Source organism: Schistocerca serialis, chromosome 5, assembly GCF_023864345.2.
Source record: "Schistocerca serialis cubense isolate TAMUIC-IGC-003099 chromosome 5, iqSchSeri2.2, whole genome shotgun sequence".
In the NCBI taxonomy this organism is placed as follows: Eukaryota; Metazoa; Arthropoda; class Insecta; order Orthoptera; family Acrididae; genus Schistocerca; species Schistocerca serialis.
In genome coordinates this window covers 739,521,263-739,535,247 of record NC_064642.1, presented here as the reverse complement: position 1 = coordinate 739,535,247, position 13,985 = coordinate 739,521,263, and positions in this window count along the sequence as shown.

The following is a 13,985-nucleotide window of genomic DNA, read 5'->3' as shown; positions in this document are numbered from 1 at the left end:
ATTCAGAATACCGTTAGGAGGAACCGAAATTACATCATGAAACAAAGGGACCGGAAGTACAGGTACACTTCGTAGACTGGAAACTTTTACGTACAGTGGCACAAAAATCTTGGAAGCCATTGACGGTTAGGAAACGGCCAGATACGTGGGTTCTCATTTAGTGCGATGGCTTTCACAAGCTCACACAAGAAACACATAATGGCTGCTATGCGCTCAATTTGAGCATTACTCCGAATTAAGGGAAATCGCTCAAAATTACTACCCAGAGCTTCACACGGTAGCTACATTTCATTTTGCCGACAGATACTGAGAACTGAACCGTTATTGAGATGAGCCAGAACTTATTTTATGCTCCTAGTACCAGATTGAAATCTGGGCAGCTTTTTCAGTTAATCTACGCACACGCAGTGGGCTTATCTCATCTGTGTTGCTTTATTTTAGAACTCGCCCATATATATAACCCTTTTGAAATGAACCGGCAGCTTATCTATTACATACGTCGTGGCGGAAGGCTATCGAATCTATAAGGCACAATTTCGATCTAGTGTATTGTATCTGATGCACACTTTCCTATCGCTAGCAGTCGAAAGAGAAAACGTGATGAGTTTAGAGTTAAATCTAAAGTCTCTGCAAATAGCACCGGCCAAGTACCATTATCCTCATAGACTCATCTCCCGGGTCTCACCGCACAGTGCCGCTGTGTATTGTCCGTTCGGCACCAATGTTGCGGAGCGGGAGGGGACGGAATTTCGTACCCGTTGCCAACCTTGAACCTGGCCTTCCCCGTTCTGCCGTGACTCCGATTCCTTCCAGGCAAATGAGACGACTAGGTTGGTGCTACATCCCCAGAACACTCCGATCATCTGTGCCTACAAGAGTGTTAATCATTCGTACATTCCCAGTTGCAAGAAACGCATGTGTTCATTGGTAAAAAGTAGAAGGGATGGACCTGCATTAAGAGCGAAATAAATAACTTTAAAGGGTCGTATTCTTCCTTACTCGAGACTGGGTGAGGACCTTTACAAAAAGATGAACATCAGTCTATAAATGATACGAGTTTCATAGCACAATGACATATAATTAACACGAATTAGCGTGAAGGGTGACATAAACTGAGGTGACAAGTCATGGGATAGCGATTTGCACATATACAGATGGCGGTGGTATCGCGTACACAAGGTATAGAAGGGCAGTGCGTTGGCCAACCTGCCATATGTACTCAGGTGATTCGTGTGGAAAGGTTTCTGGCGTGATTGTGACCACAAGACGGGAATTAACAGACTACTAACATGTAATGATAGTTGGAGCTAGATGCATTGGACAACCCATTTCGGAAATCCTTAGGAAATTCAATATTCCGAGATCCACAGTGTCGAGAGAATACCAACTTTCAGGCATTATCTCTCGTCATGGACAACGCAATGGCCGACGGCCTTTACTTCGCGACCGAGAGCAGCGGCGTTTGTGTAGAATTGCCATGGATAACAGACCAGCAAAACTGTGTGAAACAACCGCGCAGGAAACAATGTGTGACGTACTCCGTAAGTATCCGTTAGGACAATGCGGCGAAATTTGGCGTTAACGAGCCATGGCAGTAGACGAACGACGAGGGTGCCTTTGCTACCTGCAGCGCCTCTCATGGGCTCATGACCATATCGATTGGGCTCTAGAAGATTGGAAAACCGTGGCCATGTCAGTACCGATTTCACGTCGTAAGAGCTGTTAGTAGGATTCGAGTGTGACGTAGACATTGAGAAGCCGTTAACCCTGGTGGTGGCTTTATAATGGTGTGGGCTGTGTTTATATGGAATGGGCTGGGTCCTCTGAACCGATCCTTGACAAGAAATGTTTATTTTCGGCTTCTTGGAGACCATTTGCAGCCGTTCATGCACTTCATGTTCCCAAACAGCGACTGAATTTTTATGGATGACAATGCGTTATGTCGCCAGAGCAGATGTGGTTGCAACTGGTTCGAAGAACATTCTGAACTATTCGAGCGAGTGGTTTGGCCACTCGGATCGTAGACTGCTATCCCATCGAACATTTATGGGATATAACTGAGAGGTGTGTTCGTGCAGAAAATCCTGTACCGGCTACACTTCTGCAGTTATGGACGGCTATAGAGGCAGTATGGCTTAATATTTCTGCAGGGGAGCTCCAACGACTCGCTGAAGCCAGACCACGTCTAGCTGCTGTACTACGCCGCAAAAGGAGGGCCGACACGATATTAGGAGGTATCACCTTTAAGTATCACTTTTGTCATTTGGGGGTTAGACTGAGAGAAGCCATCCTAAGGCATAAAAAATTCTTAATTTGGTGATGGAGGCGTGAGTGTGGGGCTAAAAATCGTAGACGAAGATAAAAACTCGGCTACAGTAAACTGGTTCAAATGCATGGAGGCCATTAAAATTGCTACACCAAGAAGAAATGCAGATGATAAACGGGTATTCATTGGACAAATATACTACAACTGACATGTTATTACATTTTCACGCAATTTGGGTGCATAGATCCTGAGACATCAGTACCGAGAATAACCACCTCTGGCCGTAATAACGGCCTTGATACGCCTGGGCATTGCGTCAAACAGAGCTTGGATGCCGATGCAGTTTCTACACGATACCACAGTTCATCAAGAGTAGTGACTGGCGTATTGTGACGAGCCAGTTGCTCCGCCACCATTGACCAGACGTTTTCAATTGGTGAGAGAGCTGGAGAATGTGCTGGCCAGGGCACCACTCGAACGTTTTCTGTATGCGACCATCATGATGCTGTAAACAGAACCTGAATTCATCCGAAAAAATGACGTTTTGCCGCTCGTGCACCCAGGTTCGTCGTTGAATACACCATCGCAGGCGCTCCTGTCTGTGATGCAGCGTCAAGGGCAACTGCAGCCATGGTCTTCGAGTTGATAGTCCATGCTGTTGCAAACGACGTCGAACTGTTCGTGCAGACGGTTGTTGTCGTGCAAACGTCCCCATCTGTTGACTCAGGGATCGAGACGTGGCTGCACGATCCGTTACAGCCATGCGGATAAGATGTCTGTCATCTCGACTGCTAGTGATACGAGGAGCAATGTCGCGATACGATAAACCGCAATCGCGATAGACTACAATCCGACCTTTATCAGAGTCGGAAACGTGATGATCCGCATTTCTCCTCCTGACACGAGGCATCACAACAACGTTTCACCTGGCAACGCCGGTCAACTGCTGTTTGTGTATGAGAAATCGGTCGGAAACTTTCATCATGTCAGCACGTTGTAGGTGTCGCCACAGGCGCCAACCTTGTGTAAATGCTCTGAAAAGCTAATCATTTGCATATCACAGCATCTTCTTCCTGCCGGTTAAATTTCGCGTCTGTAGCACGTCATCTTCATGGTGTAGCAATTTTAATGGCCAATAGTGTAGCTTGCAGAGATGTAGAGACTTTGCCGGGGCAGACTAGTATGTAGAGCGTGAGCAAACCCTTTTCAGACTGAAGACTACAACAGCAGCAACACCGTTCCTTACACACCAACTGACTTGTTTATTACGATTATGGAATGGAATGGAGCAGTACGTAGACTTGAAAACGGCAACTCGTGCGCGTTACACGTAATTGCTTGTGCATCGTTGCAGCAATAGGCCTGTATCAGAAGCCATAGCGATCACAATATCCAGATTCTCGCCGCGTTGTTTTAATCACTTTACTGAAACTCCGCCATTTCCACTTCGGTGACCAACAAGGGAAGAGCTCTTGACATCGTTGCCATTTGTCATTTGGGAAATCTGTCGCTGTAAGTATTTTTGTGTGTTAATCTACATTGTTTCAAGAATATATGTAACCTTTTACGAAATAATACCGCAGTTTAGACTGTTGTAAAGCCAATGGTCATAATTGTCCGTTACGCAATATTGATTGTACAGTATCACGAGCTTATGTAGTCTTCAGATCCATTAACCTTGATGCATCGATTGGTCACAGATTTACAGAATAATGGCTTTGAATGAGGGACGAATAGATACATTTTAAGATTTCAAAATCTTTCTGATTCGGCTGGGGTAATTCCGTTGGTAGTTTAGATACTGCGTTCAAGCTTTGAGGGTGGATCAAGACGTGGTCGGTAGACTCCCTAGCTTCGCTGGCAGACGCTGGCTGGCAACCGGAAGTGTGTCCGCCGGTCCGTGCAGCTGGCAGCTGGCAGCTGGCAGGTGCGAGCGCGCCATCCATCAGGCGACAGCCGCTGAAATATGAGCCGGCGCGGCGCCCGCCTTACGGATTACGCATTTATCTTCATTCATCTTGGGATACTTGATTTATTGTGTCGCCGGCGACAGCGCTAAGGGGACGATTCTCTTTTGAAGTGTCCGGATCGTCTTCAGACGGTGGCTCTGTTTGCCTTCCGCCCTGCTTGCGGCCCGTCACTAAGTGAAAGAGGCAGACGTTCCCTTACACTCGGCTCGGACCGTTAGTCTCTGCAGACTGACAGTGACGTCATTCGTGTCATCTATTTTTGCGGCGGCTAAACTCAGGGACTAGCACTGGCACAATACGTACCGCTACTTCGTTATTTAAGTACGGGCTTACCGTTAGTTACATTTATTATGCAATACTGTACTCTCTAAGTACACTGGCGGGGAAAAGCCTGAACGAAAAAAAGCAGTTAATGTGGAGTTATGAAATTTCGGGAATTCATTTCTCTAAGTAACAAAGATGTTCAGATGTGTGTGAAATCTTATGGGGCTCAACTGCTAAGGTCATCAGTCCCTAAGCTTACACACTACTTAACCTAAATTATCCTAAGGTCAAATACGCACACCCATGCCCGAGGGAGGACTCGAACCTACGCCGGGACCAGCCGCACAGTCCATGACTGCAGGCCCTAGACCGCTCTGCTAATCCCGCGCGGCTAGGTAACAAACTTAAGTGATTAACATTGCATGATCACATGTTAATGTGAGCGCGAAATAAGCTACTGCAAATTTGAAGTCCTGGTCTATTAATAACCGGTGTAACTGCCAGAATGTTGTATGCAAGCATGCAAACGTGCATATATTTTGTTGTACAGACGCCGGATGTCTGTCTGTGGGATGGAGTTCCATGCGTGCTGCACTTAGTCGATTGGGATGGAGGAGCGGTTAATACTGGTTGCGGATGAAGCTGGAGTTGTCGTCCGATAATCCCCCATATGTATTCGATTTGCGACAGATCTGCTGATCGAGGAGGCCAAGGCAACATGTCGACACCCTGTAGAGCATGGTTGGTTCAAATGGCTCTGAGGACTATGGGACTTAACTTCTAAGGCCATAAGTCCCCTAGAACTTAGAACTACTTAAACCTAACTAGCCTAAGGATATCACACACATCCATGCCCGATGCAGGATTCGAACCTGCGACCGCAGCGGTCCAGCGGTTCCCGACTGTAGCGCCCAGAACCGCTCGGCCACCCTGGCCGGCCTGTAGAGCATGTTGGATTACAACAGCGGCATGTGCGCGAGCGTTATCCTGTTGGAAAACACACGATGGAATGCTCATCATGAATGGCAGCTCAACAACTCGAATCGCCAGACTGACGTACAGTTTTGCCATCAGGGTGGATGAGGTAACCACGAGAGTGTTTCTGCTGTCATTCAAAATAGCACCCGACCATAACTCCAGGTGCAGGTCCAGTGTGTCTAGGAAGCAGATAGGTTCGTTGCGAGCCCTCAACCGGCCTCTGCCTAGCCAACACATAGCCATCACTGGCACCTAGGTAGAACCAGCTTCCATCAGACCTCCCTCCACCCCGCTCTCTAATGAGCTCTCGCTTGACTCCACTCTAGGCGGTAGGTTTGGCGTTAGTGGAATGCGTGCTACAGGGCATATGGCTCGGAGCTGTCCTTAAGGTAGCCGATTTGTAACAGTTCGTTGAGTCATTGATGTGCTAACTGTTGCTCAAATTGCTGCTGCAAATGCAGTACGATGCGCCAGAGCGAGACGTCGAACACGATGTTCTTGCCTCTCGTTAATGCCACTTGCCTGTCCGGAGCCCAGTCTTCTTGCGACCATACATTCCCGTGACCACCGCTGCCAGTGATCATGTACGGTGGTTGCATTCTTGCCAAGTCTTTCTGCAAAATTGCAGATCTGGCTTCTCGTTGCCCTGTTACGCAACCTCGTACAAATTCAGTGACATGTTGAGAACGGCGTCTTTGTCGCCTTAAAGGCATTCTTGACTGATCAACTCACGACGTCCAATATCCAAGGTAAGTATGGCTAACGACCATTTCACCGTGTATTTAAAGCAAACCTGATTTGCAGGCTGTAGTTGCACTACTTGCGCCACTCTTATGTGGCTGGTTTGAAATTTGAACAGACACGCCTACCAACTTTCGTTTATGTCGCACAGCTTCCTCACGGTTTTGCTATTTTTTTCCTTCAGTATATATTACAACTTCACACACAATGTAATTTAATGCATAGCGTACTATTTCTCTTGACCACAGCAAACAAGTTTTTTTTTCAGAAACATGATAAAAATTTTACCAAGGAAATGTTGTTTAGCAATCAGGGCTACTTTAACGTGCGTGACTGTCTTTCTTGGAACAGCCGGCCTGAATGGCCGACCGGTTCTAGGCGCTACAGTCTGGAACCGCGCGACCACTACGGTCGCAGGATCGAATCCTGTCTCGGGCATGGATGTGTGTGATGTCCTTAGGTTAGTTAGGTTTAAGTAGTTCTAAGTTCTAGGGGACTTATGACCACAGCAGTTGAGTCCCATAGTGCTCAGAGCCATTTGAACCATTTCTTGGAACATTTCTAGTTACGAAACTTCGAACAGCTGTAGGGCTATGTCATTTTTAAGCAATAGGATCATCAACACCTGTTCAAAAAAGTATCATGTGCACCTGGCGTCGTTAAAAATGAGCACAAAATTGACTTTCTCTTTCCTGCAGTTCCACACAGCGCTATTACTCGCGTAACTGGCCAACTTGCTAGAGTTGACCGTAAACAACTTTAAACACAGGGAAACTGCAAAGCCGTCTTTCTATCGACTGTCTTCAGTTGAATGTTTGTGTGAGTACAATGTGTAAGTGTTCGTGATATGCAATGTGCTGGTAACGTAATAGGAATTCAGATCTCCTGTTCAAGCTGTCCTATACTCACGTGTGAAAAGTGTCATCATGTGAAATGGAAGAGACACGGGCGTGGAAAGTAGAACATGGGGGTTTCTCTATTTCTGCCTAACAACAGTTAAAGAACAGTTACCTTTTGCTGTTTATACAAGAGTAAGTATAAGTTGAAGGTAAACACTTACGGTTTATAGTTCCGGTGTCCAATCACTTTTCGAAAAATATCAGAGCTTTAGGTAAACTGTAAGAGCATTACCACTTCATTTACCAACAAATGTAATAAATATTAATTTAACAATTTCTGATGTTAAGACAACATTCAATAAATATACATGAGATAAACTCTTTGAATTTAACATAATAATTTAAAAAAAATCATAAGTGTAAATTGGAAATGTAAAATAAGTTGCAAAATTTGTCAGCTCCTGTTTAGATGAGCTTTAAAAAGCACAAACTGAAAATAAACAATTCAAATTACATGAAAGTTTCTTGATCAGTCAGATGATTTTCATACACTTGTACACCTACGCAAGATCAATATTACATTAATATGTTGCACATATGATTAACTTGCTTGTAAGACTTCACATACTCTTTGTCTTGTACACATATAACTAATATTCCATATTATTAACTGGTAGCTAATACCGGGTTTTTTTCTACGTTATTCTACGAGGCAAATGTGCAAACAAACGACCCAGAACAACCAATAACCAGAAAGAAAATCTTTAAACAGCTGGGACCACAACTTCATTAACATACAGTGTAATCAACAATGTTGTTATGAGAGCGCGTAACCAATAATGTTCTTAAGAAGAAAGAAGTAAACAAAATTCAGGGTACCAAACGAACGCTGTTGATGATTCCAATGGGGCCCTGATGTAAGATGGTGTACAAACTCCCTTCGAATAACATCCATTGGCAACACGATAGCTAGTGTCGGACAACACCCTGAAGATCCGCCTTTCTGATATGTGTGATGCAATGCGGCTTTTTGTTCATTTGAAGAAACAGCGGCTAATACTAGAACGTAGCTCACAACCCGCACACTGCTGGCTCGACTCGGCATACACTAAGCTGCTCCAGCTATCGCACCAACGTCTATACACAAGCGAATGCGTCCGTCCACTTGTGGACCATCTTATGGAGACTGCCCCACGAATACCTGCAGAGGGAACTCTCGCTAACTCCCTGCAACCTGAGCAACATGAAATAGAAGACGATTAAACAGGTGAAAAGACAAGGTCTAGTAGACGTCCTTGGACAGCGCAGGAGAAATTGAATTTAACTGACGAAAAGAAAAATACAGGAGTGCAGCGAATCAAGCAGGCGAAACGAAACACTAATGAATAAAAAATGAGATTGAGAAAAAGTCAAATACCAGCAGAGGGAACTCTCGCTAACTCCCTGCAACGTGAGTAACATGAAACAGCAGACGATTAGACAGGTGAAAAGACAAGGTCTAGTAGACGTACTTGGACAGCGCAGGAGAAATTGAATTTAACTGACGAAAAGAAAAATACAGGAGTGCAGCGAATCAAGCGGGCGTAACGAAACACTAATGAATAAAAAATGAGATTGACAAAAAGTGCGAAATGTCAAAGCAGGAATGGCTAGAGCACAAATGTAAGTCCGTAGAAGCATGTAACTAAGACAAAGATAGATATCGCCTATAGGAAAGTTAGAGATGCCTTTAGAGAAAAAGTAAGCCTTTGGAGAAAAAGTAGGTAGGTTGTATGGAACACCGGTACTTAGCAAAGACCGGAAATCTTAAAGGCGAAAGGAGTCTGTAGAGGGGCTACACAAGGGAAATGAACGTGAATGCAATATTATAGAAAACGAAGAGGAAGTAGATGAAGATGAGATGGGAGATATAATGTTACGAGAAGAATTTGACAAGCACTGAAACACGTGAGCCGGAACAACGGGCATTTAGTAGATGACATTCTCTCAGAACTGCCGATACTCTTGGAGAGCAACCCATGACAAAATATTACACTTGGTGTGCAAGATGTGTGATAGAGGGGAAATACCCTAAGGCTTCAAGAAGAACGTAATAATTCCAATTTTAAAGAAATCAGGTGCAGACTGGCGTGGATATTATCAAATGGTTCAAATGGCTCTGAGCACTATGGGACTTAACATCTGAGGTCATCAGTCCCCTAGAAATCAGAACTACTTAACCCTTTGTTTCCTGACATAAGAAAAAATTTACTTTTTAACATTTTCTTTGCAGAATTTATGCTATTGTGGCCTCAAATGACGGTAGGATTTTTTGTAAAATTTTATTTTATTTTTTACAACTTTTTTCACTCCTGGTACTCAGACGTACCGTCAGACTCCATGGACAGAATCACAACATGCACAGAAAAATGCTCCAATTTTTATAAATTGTACTTTATTCCACATAAATATTAAATATTTTTACATCAGAAAATTAATTAACAAAAATATGATGTTTCTGAATTTTTTTTTAAATTCGCATAAATTTACCTTACTATGTGTTTGTCTCTCCTCATTCTGTGTCCAGTATTCACATTGAGGTGAAGGTGTAAACGGCAAAGAACACTCTGAGGCATCATCATCCGAACAAGTGGAGTTTGTTTCACAATCTGCCTCTTGCAAATTGCACGAAAAAGCTTTGTCAAAATTATTAACATTTTCGTCATCATCTTCGATGTCAGTATCCTCTGTAATACCAGAAGGAATGTCCTCATACAAAATTGCTTCAATCTCTGCATCATTTAAAGGTCGAAAGTAGCCACCAGTTTTATGATTTTCGTCCATCTGTGTGTGAAAAAGTGGACAGACCAACTAGCGAGAGGTAACGCACTGTTGCTACAGTAAAGTGTTCGCACAACCTGACGGTACTAATAAGTCCGCTTTATATTTTCCACTTTATCTCATTCACTTGTAACGTAATGCTTCAAACTATTATAAAAAAACAAAGAAGGTAAGTACTTATGGAATACTCAGCGAAAGTTTCAATAAATTGCGTACAAATTCAGGCAACACCATGGTAACAAGCACATACAATCTTCTGTTTTCACAGAAGCACGCGAAAAACAATTTCAAGCTCTGACAGGCAGAGAGGTCTATGTATTGCATAATAACATCTATGAAACAATAGAGCAGAGTTACTATTACATACCGACAGGCTCTCAGATCACGAAACTGCACCACGAGAAAATAATGAGAGTCAAAACTTACTGGTACTTTTAAGTACCATCAGGCAACAAAGGGTTAAACCTAACCAAACTAAGGACATCACACACATCCATGCCCGAGGCAGGATTCGAACCTGCGACCGTAGCCGTCGCGCGGTTCCAGACTGAAGCGCCTAGAACCGCTCGGCCACTTTGGCCGGTTGGATGTTATCGAACTGTCAGTTTACTAAGTCGTGGTTGCAAAATTCTGACACGAATCATTTACAGATTAAAGGAAACACTGGTAGAAGCCGGCGTCGAGGGAGATCAGTTTGGATTCGGGAGAAATGATGGAACACGTGAGGCAGTGTTGACCCAACGACTTTTAGGTTAGGTTAATGAAAGGCAAACCTACGTTTACAGCTTTTCGTATCCTCAGAGAGGGCTTCTGACTGGTATACAACCTTTGAAATTATGAAGGTACTGGATCAAGGGTAAAACACATGGAGAGGAATTCTATATACAACTTATATAGATACCAGGAGGCAAGATTCAAAGAGTGTAAAATAGATGCGCTGCTTGAAAAAGGCGACAGAGCCGTACTAAGTGCGAGATGTTATTCAGTCCGTACATTTAACAAGCAGTAAAGGAGCCTAAAGAAAAAATTAAAGGAATGAAAGCTTTGAGGTTTGCCCACGACATTGTAATTCTATCAGAGACAATAAAGGACTTGGAAGAGCAGTTGAAAGGAGTGGATAATGTCTTGAAAGCAGGATATAAGATGAACGTTAACAAAAGCAAAAGAAGGGTAATGGTATGTAGTCTAATTAAATCAGGTAATGCTGAAAGAATCACAGTAAGAAATGAGACACTAAAAGTAGTAGACGAGTTTTGCTGTTTGAGCGGTAAAATAACTGATGATGGTCGAAGCAGAGAGTATATAAAATTTAAACTGGCAAGGGCGAGAAAAGCAATCCAGAAGAAGAGATTTGTTAACCTCGACCATAAATTTAAGTGTTAGCAAGTGTTTGCTGCAGACATTTGCCTGGAATGTAGCCTTGTATGGAAGTGAAACGTGAACGTTAAGCAATCAGACTAGAAGAGATTAGAGGCTTTTGAAATGTGGTGCTACAGAAAAATGCTGAACAACAGACAGGTAGATCAAGTAACTAATAAGGCGGTAGTGAACAGAACCGGGGAGAAAAATTTGTGGAATAACTTTACTAAAAGGAGGGATCGCTTAATGGGACACATCCTGGAACAACAAGGAGTCGTCAATATTGGAGGGAAGTGTGTGGGGTGTGGGGGGTGGGGGGTGGTTCACAAGTCGTAGTGACAGCAGCCCCCCGTTCATCCGAAAAAAATAAAAGACCTTGTCACCCCACAACACGATACTGCACACAGTACTGTAATGAATGCTGGGGAAGCTGAGCAGGGTTTCTTTTACCCCAGTAACTAAATTGTTCCTGTTTACGACAACGGAGGGTTCCGATGTCGGCCAAAATCGGCCGATGTTTCCAGATCAGTGCGCCAGATCGTGCTTTGTCTCAGTGCAGTCGATCTCAACCCCATAACGTACAGTAACCGGACGACGGCTGGGGGAATTTGTTCAGTCGAACCCATACGAAAAACACAGATTGTGAGAAACACAGAGTTTGTTGCATCCTGAGGATGACAAATATCATAACAGGAACATACAATACCGGGCATTAAAACTGCTACACCACGAAGATGACGTGCTACAGACGCGAAAATCAATCGACAGGAAGAAGATGCTGTGATATGCAAATGATTAGCTTTTCAGAGCATTCACACAAGGCTGGCGCCGGTGGCGACACCTACAACGTGCTAACATTATGAAAGTTTCCAACCGATTTCTCATACACAAACAGCAGTTGACCGGCATTGGGTGGTAAAACTTTGTTGTGATGCCTCGTGTAAGGAGGAGAAACGCATACCATCACGTTTCCGCATTGATAAAGGTCGGATTGTTGCCTATCGCGATTGTGGTTTATCCTAGCGTGGCGTTGGTGCTCTCGTTGGTCGAGTTCCCATGACTGTTAGCAGAATATGGAATCGGTGGGTTCAGGAGGATAACACGGAACGCCGTGCTGGATCCCAACGGCCTCGTATCTGGAGCCCAACGGCCTCGTATCACTAGCAGTCGAGATGACAGGCACCTTATCCGCATGGCTGTAACAGATCGTGCAGCCACGTCTCGATGCCTGACTCAACAGATGGGGATATTTGCAAGACAACAACCATCTGCACGAACAGTTCGACGACGTTTGCAGCAGCATGAACTATCAGCTCGGAGACCATGGCTGCGGTTACCTTTGACGCTGCACCACAGACAGGAGCGCCTGCGATGGTGTACTCAACGACGAACCTGGGTGCACGAATGGCAAAAACGTCATTTTTTCGGATGAATACAGGTTCTGTTTACACCATCATGACGGTCGCATCCGTGTTTGGCGACACCCCGATGAACGCACATTGGAAGCGTGTATTCGTCATCTCCATATTGGCGTATCACCCAGCGTGATGGTATGGGGTGCCATTGGTTACACGTCTCGGTCACCTCTTGTTCACATTGACGGCGCTTTGAACAGTGGACGTTACATTTTAGATGTGTACGACCCGTGGCTCTACGCTTCATTCGATCCCTGCGAAACCCTCATTTCAGCAGGATAATGCACGACCGCATGTTGCAGGTCCTGTACGGACCTTTCCGGATACAGAAAATGTTCGACTACTACCCTGGCCAGCACATTCTCCAGATCTCTCACCAACTGAATACGTCTGGTCAATGGTGGCCGAACAACTGGCTCGTCACAATACGCCAATCACTACTCTTGATGAACTGTGGTATCGTGGTCAAGCCGCATGGGCAGCTGTACCTGTACACGCCATTCAAGCTCCGTTTGACTCAATGCCCAGGCGTATCAAGGCAGTTATTACGGCCAGAGGTGGTTGTTCTGGGTACTGATTTCTCAGGATCTATGCATCCAAATTGTGTGTAAATGCAATTACATATCAGTTCCAGTATAATATATTTGTCCAATGAATACCCGTTTATCATCAGCATTTCTTCTTGTAGTAGCAGTTTTAATGGCCAGTAGTGTATCTCCGTATTTGTGGTCTAAAATCGCAACTTCATTGCAAGCCACAAGTTGAAAGCTCTGCTTCAGACCTTGCATTTGGCCGAATGAGTAATGTGTGCTTTTTGCGCTGTGGATTCATATTTTGTAATAAAACTGTTTTCATTCTGTTGTCATTTCAAATCTGCAACATTATTTCTATATTAACTATGGAATGTCTGTTATGATTGATGAAATACAAATATTCGCTTACAGTCGACTGAGACCATAAACTGTGTGGTGCAGGTGATTTGCGAGCAGATTCAATTAAAAAACTCTACCCTGCTCATAGCATTACCTCCCGAGACTTTGTGTGAGACGCTCTACTGAGTAGTACTCTTGTAGAAATAGAGTTAATAACAGATGAAAAGCAGCCTCAATTTTGCAAATAAACTGTTAATTAAAATGAATAAAAAACGGTTACAGCATGGTTACAAGCCTCTCTTGAGCTGAAACGGTGTATCTCACATTGGTTGCCTTCCCGCGTCTCCAAGAATCATCTGTAGTATGTTACAGAATGTTTTCCTCTTCGTTGTAATATAACCTTAAAACTTGTTTCGTTGTTTCTATAACAGAGGACAGAGTGCGTGCTATCCGCCTCATTT